At 37.1% G+C, this 12,170-nt stretch overlaps 1 protein-coding gene across 1 annotated transcript in view; it reads right to left on the bottom strand.

Annotated features, from left to right (window-relative positions):
• Positions 1-11,923, bottom strand: part of LOC125461456 (myelin transcription factor 1-like) — a 149,924-nt gene extending 138,001 nt beyond the window's left edge. Inside the window, exon 1 of the mRNA XM_048550269.2 lies at positions 11,828-11,923. The gene's annotated coding sequence lies outside the window, so the exon portion shown is untranslated. The remainder of the gene's footprint in view (positions 1-11,827) is intronic.
• Between the last annotated feature and the right edge of the window lie 247 nt (positions 11,924-12,170).

The raw sequence follows: 12,170 nt of genomic DNA, 5'->3' as shown, positions 1-12,170 counted from the left end.
TCCACTCCTGGCAATATCCTGGTAAATGTTTTCTGAATCCTCTCCAACTTAATAATATTCTTCCCATAGTAGGGCAACTAGAACTGCACATAGTACTCCAGAAGAGGTCTCACCAATGTCCTGTGCAACCTCGACACGTGTCAACTCCTTAAAGGTCTCAGTAATGAAGGCAAGCATGCTAAACGTCTTTGTAACCACCCTGTCTACCTGTTGTGCAAATTTCAAAGAATTGGTGCCTGAACCCATAGGTCTCTCTCAGTTCTACAACACTACCCAGGGCCCTACCATTAACTGCATAGGTTTTAAGAACATAGAACATTACAGCACAGTACAGGCCCTTCGGCCCTCGATGTTGTGCCGACCTGTCATACCGATCTCAAGCCCATCTAACCTACACCATTCCATGTACGTCCATATGCTTGTCCAATGACGACTTAAATGTACCTAAAGTTGGCGAATCTACTACCATTGCCCTTGTTTGTTTTACCAAAATGCAATACCTTTTATTTATCCAAATTAAACTCCGTCTTCCATTCCTCAGTCGTTGATGAAAATCTCTGTTACCTGAGATAACCTTCTTCACTGTCCAGTATATTACCAATTATGATATCATCCACAAATTTGTTAACCGTGCCCCCAATATTCTCATCCAAATTGTTTATATAAATGACAAACAAAAGTGGACATAGCATTGATCCCTGTGGAACACACCGGTCACATTCCAAAAAAACAACACTCTACCATCACCCTCAGTCTCCTACTATCAAGACTATTTTGTATCCAATTTGCTAACTCACCCCGAATCCCCTGTGATCTAACTTTATTAATTAGTCTACCATGTGGAACCTTGTCAAAGGCTTTAAAAAAGTCAATGTAAACAACGGCTACTGCTCTGTTCTCAACAATCTTTTTGGTCACTTCCTCAAAAAACTCAATCTCTAATACTGAAGTTGAGTCAGGGAAGCAGAGAGTCAGAGGAAGCAGTGTAGCATTTAGAAGGGTAGGGCATAAGTATGCTTACACTAAAAAAAGCATTCTACTGCAATGAAAGTAACACAGTAGCTTGTGTGGTGGCACTAGCCCTGGCTTAACAAGCATTAAAACTATGAGTAATGTTAAAAAAAATCTTGTGCAGACATTTTGTAAATCGTTGTGGCAGGTCATAACAATTATTTTCCTGCAGAAACAATTAGATAATCCACACTCTAAATGTTGCTTATTAAGTGCACTCAATCCTTTTGAATATTCAGTAATTGTAATAAGACTGATATTTATTTTACTCTTTTAAGATAATGTGACATGTCAAGTCACTTCACAGGAGCAATTAAATTTGAAATGCACAAGAAACTGGATTAGAGGATTGTAAATATCTTGGAGGGTTGAGAGGCTGAAGGAGATTGCAGAGACTGGGAAAAGTGAGGTCATGGAATGCTGGGAAGACCAGGATGCAAAAGATTATCTGAAGAAGGGTCCTGACCAGAAACATCAACTTTCCTGCTCCTCAGATGCTGCCTGGTCTGCTGTGTTCCTCCAGCTCCACAATGTATGGTCTGTGAGAATTGTAACATTGCTTGATCAGGAGGCAAAATGAGTTAGCAGGAGTGATAAGGAAACTTGAGTAGCAAGGCTATGGATGATTCCAGATTTTCACAAAGTAGAATTCAGGAGATCAACCAAGGTGCATTAGATTAGTCCACAATAGAGGAAATGGAGCTATGAATGTGCTTCAACAGCAGATGAGCTGGTACAGTCTAAATGACAGCATGAAAATTAGGTTGAAGTTGATCTAGGGATCAAATATGACACCAAAGCTGTAAACAGTCTGAATTAATCTTAGACTGTTGACAGGGAAAGGAATCAAGTTGGCAGCTAGGGAATGGCCAAACAAAATCCTTTAGTTGAAGCATTTACTACAGGAAAGCTCTGGGATACCAGTGGATTACAGCATAAAATCAACCAGTATCCTCAAGGAATAGTAAATGCGTGCACTAAAACATCAAATTATAAAGTCTCTTGCAGGCATTTGAGAAAATATATTTTATGGTTTATGCATGACATCTGTTGTATGATCACTCCTTTAAATATATGAAAAAAATTCAAGTAATGAAAACTGGAACCATTTGAGAGGCCAAATACCCAATTACAGCTTTTTGATTGATTCTGAACATGCAGTAAACAGAGAAATACCACACATTTAAATTGTTTACAGATCAGATTTAAAAATTGATAGTTCTATTTCTGTTGTGGGCATCACAGAGACATGGCTGCATGACAATCTGGGCTGGAAACTAAACATCCAAGGATACGTTTCCTATCAAAAAGGCAGGCAGATGGACAAAGGAAAGGGCGGGATTACCTTTTAAGTAAAAAATGAAATTAAATTGATAGCAATAAGTGATTTAGAGTCAGAAAGTATAGAATCTATGTGGGTACAGCTGAGGAACTGCAGAGGAAACAAGACTGATGGGAATCTGATGAAAAATAAATCACGAGATATAAAAGATATATAAGAAAGGCACTATTACAACAATCATGGGGTAGCTTCAATGCACAGGTTGCCTGAGAAAATCATACTGGTAGTAGATCTCAAGAAAAGGAATTTAGGGAATGTCTATGAGATGGTTTTTGGAGCAGTTTGTCATACAGCCCACGAGGGAAGAGGCAATTCTGGATGTGGCGATGTGTAATAGAACACAGAACATAGAACATAGAACAATACAGCGCAGAACAAGCCCTTCAGCCCTCGATGTTGCGCCGACCTGTGAACTAATCTAAGCCCCTCCCCCTACACTATCCCATCATTATCCATATGCTAATCCAAAGACTGTTTAAATGCCCCTAATGTGGCTGAGTTAACTACATTGGCAGGCAGGGCATTCCACGCCCTTACCACTCTCTGAGTGAAGAACCTGCCTCTGAAATGAGGCAGATTTACTTAGGGAGCTTAAGGTGAAGGAGCCCTGAGGGGACATTGACCATAATAATGGCAGAATTCCTCCTGGAATTAGAAGTTACAGTATTACAATTGTGTGATGGTAACTACAAAGACAGGCAAATAGAGCTGACCAGAGTTTGATGGATGGGGAGCCTAGCAAGAAAGACAGTGAAGCAGTAGTGGCAGGAGTTTCTGGGGATAATTCAGGAGACACAGCAGAAATTCATGCTATGTTAGCTAGTGGTTAGACAATATTCTGTTTAGTTTTAAGTCTAGTTTACTGTTAAGACAACACTTTTACACAAAATTCAGGAATGAATTTTCCACATTCAGAATCTTTTTAGGTACTGTAAGGAATGAAAACCTAGAATTTTTTTTAACCCAATGATTTGAAACAGGTTTTGTTTTCATTCTCGAGATGTGGACATCGCTGGAAATAGCGGGTTTTATTGTCCATTCCTGGTTACTGGGTTTGATATAATTGAATAGTTTTCTAAGCTACTTGAAAAGGCAGGCAGGAGTCACATTTAGCTAAAGTAGGTAAAGACTGCCGGTTATCCTCCCTGAAAAGCTTCAGTAAAGTGATTGTGTTTTAGGACAATCACTGCCATTTTATTTTATTAAATCAAATTCTTTACTTAATTGAATACAAATTTTCAAAATAACATACCAACACAATAAAAAAAACTACTTCCTGTGTCAAATGGTTTGACCAGCAAGTGGACAGGACTACCAATCAGAGTAGCCTGCAGCTGGGGTCTTCCCTGGCGATGAGGGGATTGAGATGCCTGCATTTGGTACAAAAGAAGAGAACCTGTGATCAAGACAGGAATTTCCTCAACAAGTCTGGGGTAAAATTTTCCGCTCCTTCCCTACTCCTACCTCCCTTTAACTGCAGAGATTTCATTTTCTGTTTCCATTTGGGATTTTTAAAAAATTAAATGATGCATTTAAGGTAAGCACATGAAAGAGGAAGGAATGGAAGGATATGCTGATATGGTTTTGAAGAGCAATGGGAGGGAACACATGTGGTGAGTAAACCTGCTGTAGGTTCTATGAAACTTTACATCAAAGTGTTATGTGAATGAATGTTGCAATTAACGATGTCAGTGTAATCTACAAAGCAACACAAAACAATAATCACTAACAGACTTAATTTTCTCTAAATCATGAATGACCTGATACAGGTATTGCTTTGGTAACAATGACAGGGCCAGCATTAGAGTAAAAACAAAAATGCTCTTTTAGAATAATCTTAAGTCTTACAAGATCACACCATGTTTAAAATGCTTAAATAATTGATCCAAAAATGAAGATCAGTCAGATTCTGATCACTTTAAAAGAGGATCTTAAAAAAAATCTTCAAAGCATTTATCTACAAGAGGCATATTAAAATAACCTTTCATTGATGGCATACTCCAAGTTTCTTTGCCTTTCTTTGCGCAGATAATAGTTTTCTTTGGAGTGAAGCATAGAGTTATATCTTTATTAAAAATACATAAATTAATAACTATATGCAGAAAATCCTCACACTGAGAAATTCTTAAAAGGCAAATTGAAAACTCAGAAATTAGGAAGAATGATCTATGGAAGGACCCTGCATTCTAAGAATGGTGATTCTTTACATAAACAAAAGCAATCTGTTTTTCCCATTTCAATTTAAGACAAAGTAAAATGGTACAAAAGGAAATGCCAGATATGTTCATGACAATTGCTGCAGAGGCTCTTGTGGAACATAGTGCCATTACAGATCAACTGTTCCTACGCTGTAGGTCCTGTGTAATTCTACATAAACATGTATTAATTCATGTGGCACCATTGTTCAAAGTTAATTTCACAGTCCTTAGAACAATGACCCAGATTCTTTACTTTGTCCATATGTTATGCAAACTCTGCAGCTCTGAAATTCAACTTGTTAGACATTATAGATTCTGCTGAAAACGTCATGTCCACAAAAAGCACATTAGTGTGTTTATCCTCAAGGGTTTCAAATCTATTCATACCAAAACAAGGCATGATGAAATTTATTGAAGCACTGTTTTTCTCCTTATGGTACACAATTCATGTTTATGGGCTGTTCACTTGAAATCTCCCAAAGCTGGATACTCACCCTTACAACCACAAGGTACATCAATGATGGGAGAGGTAAATATGAGCAATGACAAGTCTAATGTGTCAAAGTCACTATTTCGCCTCTATACAAAGACCAGTCCTAAAGCTAAAGCTCATTTCTGGCCAGATTATGCTTCAATCTAGTGATTATCAGATAGTCCTTTTATCTTATATTCAACATAAAAGTATGTATTTTTAGAAATATACTTTTAAAAAATACCTGTCAAAAATTTTACAATGTTCTTCATCAAAAATCCCTCCAGTATGGAAAATGACTAGAAAACATACAAATTTGTGATGTATACATAATTTATTTTTTCACTTACTCGGAAAATGGAGCAGTAGGTTCTTTACCATTTAAAACATTCCCCATATGCTTTTAACAATCAAACAAAAGCATTCTCTGTTTTCAATTTTTTGATGCAACCACAAATGAAGAGCTTGTTCCTTGTTTTCTTCTCTAATATTAATCAATGTGACAAATACGTGTACTCTAAAATAACATACAAACTAAGGATCTGTGTTCTCCTAAATAGAAGTGCTGACAGGTATTTAAAAATGTGCTTGGGAATTGAAGAGCTGATTCTATGATCATTGTTCTCAGTGAATCCATAAAAAATAATTTTGTTTCAGCAAATGTTCCTAGTCTTTCTGAATTGTGGATCCACATTATTCACAATCTCTGGAATTGTGACAAGGACAATAAGTGTTTTCTCAGACAATTGTAAAGAACGTCTTTGGTTCCCATTCCTAGCTTCTCCATTCCTCATCCATTCCCAAATACTGATGCCCACTGTATTTCATTTTTATTATTCTAAAGTACTTTGACTCATCTTTTTGAACAAATACTATATAAATGCAAATTGTTATTGTGGGACCTTTCTAGCTTATATTTCATTTTAACATATGGCTTTGCACAAAAACTATTTAAATTTAATGGCTCTGAAATTACGCTGTGAGATAGGCATGCATACAATTGTATCATGTTTTCTGAAACCTTTTGATTGCTATTTTAGCAGAACCAGTAATGTGTTTTAAATACATTGGCTAATACCTCTTTCTACTAAAATACTGGTGAGAGAAATTTCAGAAAAAAAAAACTTATATCTTACTACCTTCTTGTGACATTTTAGGGTTTTGGCAATTCAACCTGTTATCTATAGAAAAGCTGTGTTCTTAGAAAATTTACTGAAAATCCTAAATCAGGAATATTATTCTGAAGCTGTGACACAAAAATAAATATAATACCATGGCAATATTTAATACAATTATTAATAAAAGCACTGGCTGATTTTTATACCTTAATGTTATGATTACAGAATGTTACGAATTGTAGTTCATGACATATGCATAGCAAGTTCATATGAAAGCAACCTGTTTAAAATAAAATTTTAAAAGGGAACCTACTGGCAAATTAGTGAAATTTAATCAGAATCATAAAGCTTTTTCTAGAAGCCATAAAACTTTCTCCTTGATTTAAACCTAGAAATCACAATTTCAGATATTAAGATAAAAATGCTTAATATATTCACAATGAATTCCTTGGTTGTCTATTTTAGCATAAGTTTTATTCTATTTATTTTAAATACTCTAAATGTTAACATGCTTTTGGCAGCAACAACAGCTTCTCAACTTTAATTCTTTTGCAGCGTTGGAAATTTTAGTTTCCATCTTTTCTCAAAAATTTCTGTAATAAACATTTTCATGAAGGTCAAAAAATGAAGTACAAATAAAGGAAACTTTTAAATTTCAGCATTAAATATTCTCTGGTGCTTAGTAATAACAGTGCTGCATAACAGGCTCTGCATTTCTACTCACAGTAATTACCTTAATCACTGAATATATAGTCTTAGGATTGTTTTGACCCAGGATCAAACTATGAAATTCCACATTATTTCACAAAGACTGTAACCTTGCAAGTGTTGTCATATGTATGTCTTCCATTTTCCTAAAGTGAAATGATAAAAGCAACCCAGAACAATGGATGTGTTTATTTTACACTCATTAGATGAATGAGTAGGACATAATTTCAATTCATTTCCATCCATTTCTTAACGTTGCTCATATCAAAGAACATAGCAAACCATGATGCATTCCCCAATTTTAATGGGCTAAATTTAACTTAACAGTCTAGTAAACTTCTTAAAGTTAGTTGGCCAAAAATTTACAAAGAGTATATTATCTGCCCCACACTGTAATAGTTGCAGACTAACCTTTTTGCCAGTGCTAGACAGGAAGGCAAAGATTTCACTTCTAATACTCCCATCATTAAACACTCACTTACCCTCTCTAGGTTTAACATATCTAAAAATGAGCCAGCAGAACTATTAATGCGCTAATGGATTCCTGGAAAGTTAACCAAGCTCTTCTACTCATTTGAACTTCCCATACCCAGACCTGATATAAAACTACTTCAACATATCTGGGAATGTGACAAAAATGTCTTTAAGAGACCTCACTGTCTTGAACTTATATATTTGTGAAAGAAAGAAACCTGGAGAAATGCTCTTTTTGGTAATTCATTAATGCGATGAGGACATCACTGGTTATGCCAGCATTTTAGAAGGGGCAGTGAACAACTTTCTTGAACTGCTGCAATCCTTATGATGGAGGGTGTACTCATGGTGCCAATAGGAAAGTAAGTCCAAGATTTTGATCCATCAACGATGAAGCAAAGCTAATGCAGTTCCAACTCAGGAGTTGGAAGGGATCTTGCTGATGGTGGTATTTTCATACATTTGCTGCCGTTGCCATGTTAGTGGTAGAAGTCAAAGGTTTAGAGGGTGCTGCTGAACGAGCTCCACGGTGCTGTTGTAGTGCATCTTGTAGATGATACACATTGCCATCACTGTGCATCAGTTGTACAGTGAGTAAATATTGAAGGTGATGGTTAATTTGACAACCAAGTAAGCTAATTTTTCCTGGATGGTGTTGAAATTTAGTGCTGTTGGAGCTGCACTCATCCAAACAAGTGCAAAGTATTATATCCCACCCTTAAGCTGCAGATGGTAGAGAGGTTTGAAAGTCAAGAGCTGAGTAACCCACTGCAGAATTACTAGCCTCTGACTTGTTCTTGTAGCCAATGCATAGATGTGGCTGTTCCAGTTTCAGTTCCAAGTGAACCCTCAAGATGCTGATGGTTGGGGATTCTGTGGTGACAATGCCATTGCATATCAAGGGGAGGTGTTACGTCTCACCTAATGGGGATGAACATTGCCTGGGTGGTTGTGCAGTGCAAATGTAATGTGCCAATTATTAGTCCAGGCCCAAATCCGTTTGCCTAAGGCTACAGACTGATTCAATGTCCTAAGGGATGCAAATAGTGTTGAACATTATGTAATCATCAGTGAACATCCTCTCTTCTGATCTGAGAATGCAGGAAATGTTATTGAGAAAGCAGCTGAAAAATGACTGGGTGTAAGGGTGGCCTAATGGCTCAGTGGTTAGCACTGCTGCCTCACAGCATTGGAGACCTGGGTTTGAATCCAAGGGTTTGACTGTCTGTATGGAGTTGTGTCTGTTTCTGCATGGGTTTACTCCGAGTGCTCCAGTTTTCTGCCACAGTGCAAACATGTGGAGGCTAGATAGGTTAATCATGGGAAATCCAGGGATGGGGTGGGTTTGGGTTGGCTGCTCTTTGGATGGTTGGTGTAGCTTCGGTGGGCTGAATGGCCTGTTTCCACACCATAGGGATTCTATGATTCTATAAGTTACTAACAGGCAGCACAGATGCAGTGATATCCTGGGACTGAGATGATTGAATTCCAACAATCACAAGCATCTATCTTTGTGTGAATCATGACTCCAACCAGTGAAGAGTTGTCCCCTAACTGCCATTAGCTTCAGTTGTGTAAAGGCTCCCTGATGTCTTACTAGATCAAATACTGTGGTTAGTTGGATCACTGATCTGGTTCATTGTTCCGCAGACATTTCATTACCCTGCTGGGTAACATCATCAGTGCAGCATCCGATGAAGCGCTGTTGTGTTTTCCTGCCTGTTATTTAAACTCTGGAGACTGTCGAGCTGAATTACCTCACTTCAAGTTTTCCTTCGCAATGGAGTATATGTGGGTTCTAGCTCTGTGTTTATTGATGGCTTACTTCGTGGAGTACCAGGCTTCCTGTTCCAAACTGTAACAATGCCAGAAGCTAAGACACTCTGGATAAATCCAAACTGAGCATCAGTGAGCAGGTTACTGCTGACTAAGTGAGATAGCACTGTACTGACTTTGCTGCTGATTGACAGCAGACTGACAGTGATTCACTGGGTGAGTTTTGTCTCTCACTGGATTCAACATCTCATTTTGAGAAATATCTAGTATTGAATCAAGGTTGATCCCTTGGCTTGATGATAATGGTACAAAGGGGATACACCAGGTCACACAACGTTACAGACTGCTGTTGAATGCAATTCTGTTCCTGCTGATGGCTCTAGCTCCTCATAGATTCCCAGTTTTCAGTTTCTATATCCGCTTGAAAGCTATCCAATTTAGCACAGTGGTGACATCACACAACAGCATGGAAGTATCATAATTGTGAGAATGGGATTTCATTTCCACAGATCTGTACAGATGTCACTCGTTCGGACATATGCATTTGCTCTAGGTAGATTGGTGAGGATGTTCTGGATCTAACCGACATTACCCAGAAGCAGAGAATGTTGTATGTATTTAACCCTGTGTGATTTTATTTTTAATTAATACAATATTTTATGACAAAGCAATTCAAAATTTATCTTTTTCAGGTGGTCAAAAGTCTCAAAACATGACTTAGACCTTTTCAATCTAACTTATCCTTCAGTAGATGCCATTACGACTGATAAAGTGCTGCACTCTTTACTGTTGTTCTGCAGCTTAGGTGTTAATATGCAGCGTTTCATTTATTTTGATAGATATGCTATACTTTAAGTATAAGAACTAGGAGTAGGAGAATGTAATTTTGCCCTTCGAGCCTGCTGTGCTATTTAATACAATCATAGCTGATCTCACATCAGCTCAAGTCATCTTTCTTGCCCGCTCCCCATGTTCTTTGCTGAATTAAAAATGTTTGCCTTTTTTAATTTATTCAGTGTCTCAGTGACCAACATACTCTGGGGTAGTGAATTCCATAGATTCATGACCCTTTGAGAAAAGTCATTCCTCCCCTTTTATATTTTAAATCTGTCACCCCTCGCTCTAAAACTATGGCTCTTGCTCGATAATGCACTACAAGGGAAATCATCTGTCCTATGTCTATTTTGCCATTCTCTTTAAAATCTTACATATCTCTAACAATTAGATCTCTCATCTTTCTAAATTTTAATGAATATTGGTCTAAATTGTTCAATCTCTCCTCTTAAAACAAGTCTTTCATTCCTATGATTAATCTAGTGAATCTTCTTTGAACTTAAAGTTGCTGATCAAAGGTAATTTAAAAAAAAAACCAGGAAAATTCTATTGTTTTTGCCAAACCTCTCCTCTCGAACTAAGAGCATCAACAATTGATTAACTACTCATTCATGCTACTGTTCTAGTTTCTGGTAGCTTGCTGACACATTGGCTGCATAGCAACAATGACTGCAATGCAAAATAACATAAAGTTCATGAACTACTTTGGGACTTTCCTAAGAGAAGCAACAAAGTGTGATATCATTTCAAGTTCTTTCTTGCTTTGATGGCCCTTCCAATATTGGTTTAACAATAATGTAAAGCACTTCATTGCCTTGATTCACCCAAACACAGATCATTCCTGGTATACAGAGTTCTTGCAATAAAAGGCGCTTTCTGACATTAATCCTGATTTTGTTTTTCCCCAATTATGCCCATTGTATTAAAATTGTGGTAACTTGAAATCATATTCTTGATCAATTTTCTCTAGTCTAATTAGTATCTTAAATATCTTCCTTAGGTCCCCTCTGATTTAGTTCTGGTCAAGGCTGAAGAAGTTGAGCTGTTCTTTTCTCAGGTTTCTGGTATTGAGGGTTGGTCTTGCAAACCTGTACTGCCATGCGCTTTCCAGTGCCTGAATAATTTTATTTCAGTAACCAGAACTAAATACAGCACTTACAATTCAGCTTAACTAGGGTACCACAAAGCTTTGCTATGGCAGCCTCAGATTTATCTTCTGCTGTTTTGATAATATTGCACAACATTGTGTTTCTTTTCTTGGCATTTTAAGCCAGTGTTTAGTTCCTTCCATTCAATAGTTAAAAATATATCAGCTGTAAAAACAACCTGTGAAAAGTTTCATGGATCAGAAATTCTTCAAAACACTGGGGTCCTAAACTGAAACATAATAACATTTATGTTAATAACAGTTTGATGTTACTTACAGTTTGTGAAAAGTAAGTTGTACCTAACTAATATGGCCCAGCTGTTTAAGTCCTATCACCCCAGCCCCCACTCACTGTCTTTCTAGCCTCTATAAACATTCAAACAGACAACAGATATTATATCAAATTCTGTTACTGCCATTGTTCTATAAATTTAAAGTAATTAGGACCAGTCATGAATTAAATCATTTTGCTGAAACTGTTCAATTTGCCATTCCAACAGGACTGCAAATTGAACAGACAAACGGTCAATCAAAACTACATAATCATACAGAAAACAATAATGTAGTTTGAATATCTAAAATTTAGCCTGGTAACTTCAATCAAAATTTACTCTTTACAATCACTCAGTGGAATTCTATGAACTCATCTTTAAGACACTAGGACTGTCGGACAAGTAGCTCACAAAATCTGCTGGTCCAAAGCAAAAATCAATAGCGCCGACATTTTAAACATTAAAAACTTCTCACCTTCTAATGCGTTGATATCTACTGAAGCCTACACAAGAAGCCTGTTGTTGTGCGCAAAAGCCAAATGCAGTGAAAGTGGATCAGCGCTAGAATATATTCACTGATCCAATGGGCCAGTTCAACTTCGACTGTCACTGGTCCATTGCCAAATTCACTAGCTTCTAACAGACCACTGTTAATTCTAAGCCCTGTTAAAGGCATAGACAGCTCTTACCATCAGTGTAAAACTTATATCACCAGAATTTATCATTCCATGTCTTTCACTGCAACAAATGTATCCTTCAGTCTATAACATGATTAATCACACTGAGGCAGTTGTCAAAACCTTGATAAGTTGAACTTC

This window comes from Stegostoma tigrinum, chromosome 19, assembly GCF_030684315.1.
Source record: "Stegostoma tigrinum isolate sSteTig4 chromosome 19, sSteTig4.hap1, whole genome shotgun sequence".
Lineage (NCBI taxonomy): Eukaryota > Metazoa > Chordata > Chondrichthyes > Orectolobiformes > Stegostomatidae > Stegostoma > Stegostoma tigrinum.
Note: the sequence above shows the minus strand (reverse complement) of the source record. Positions and strands in the feature narration are given on the sequence as shown.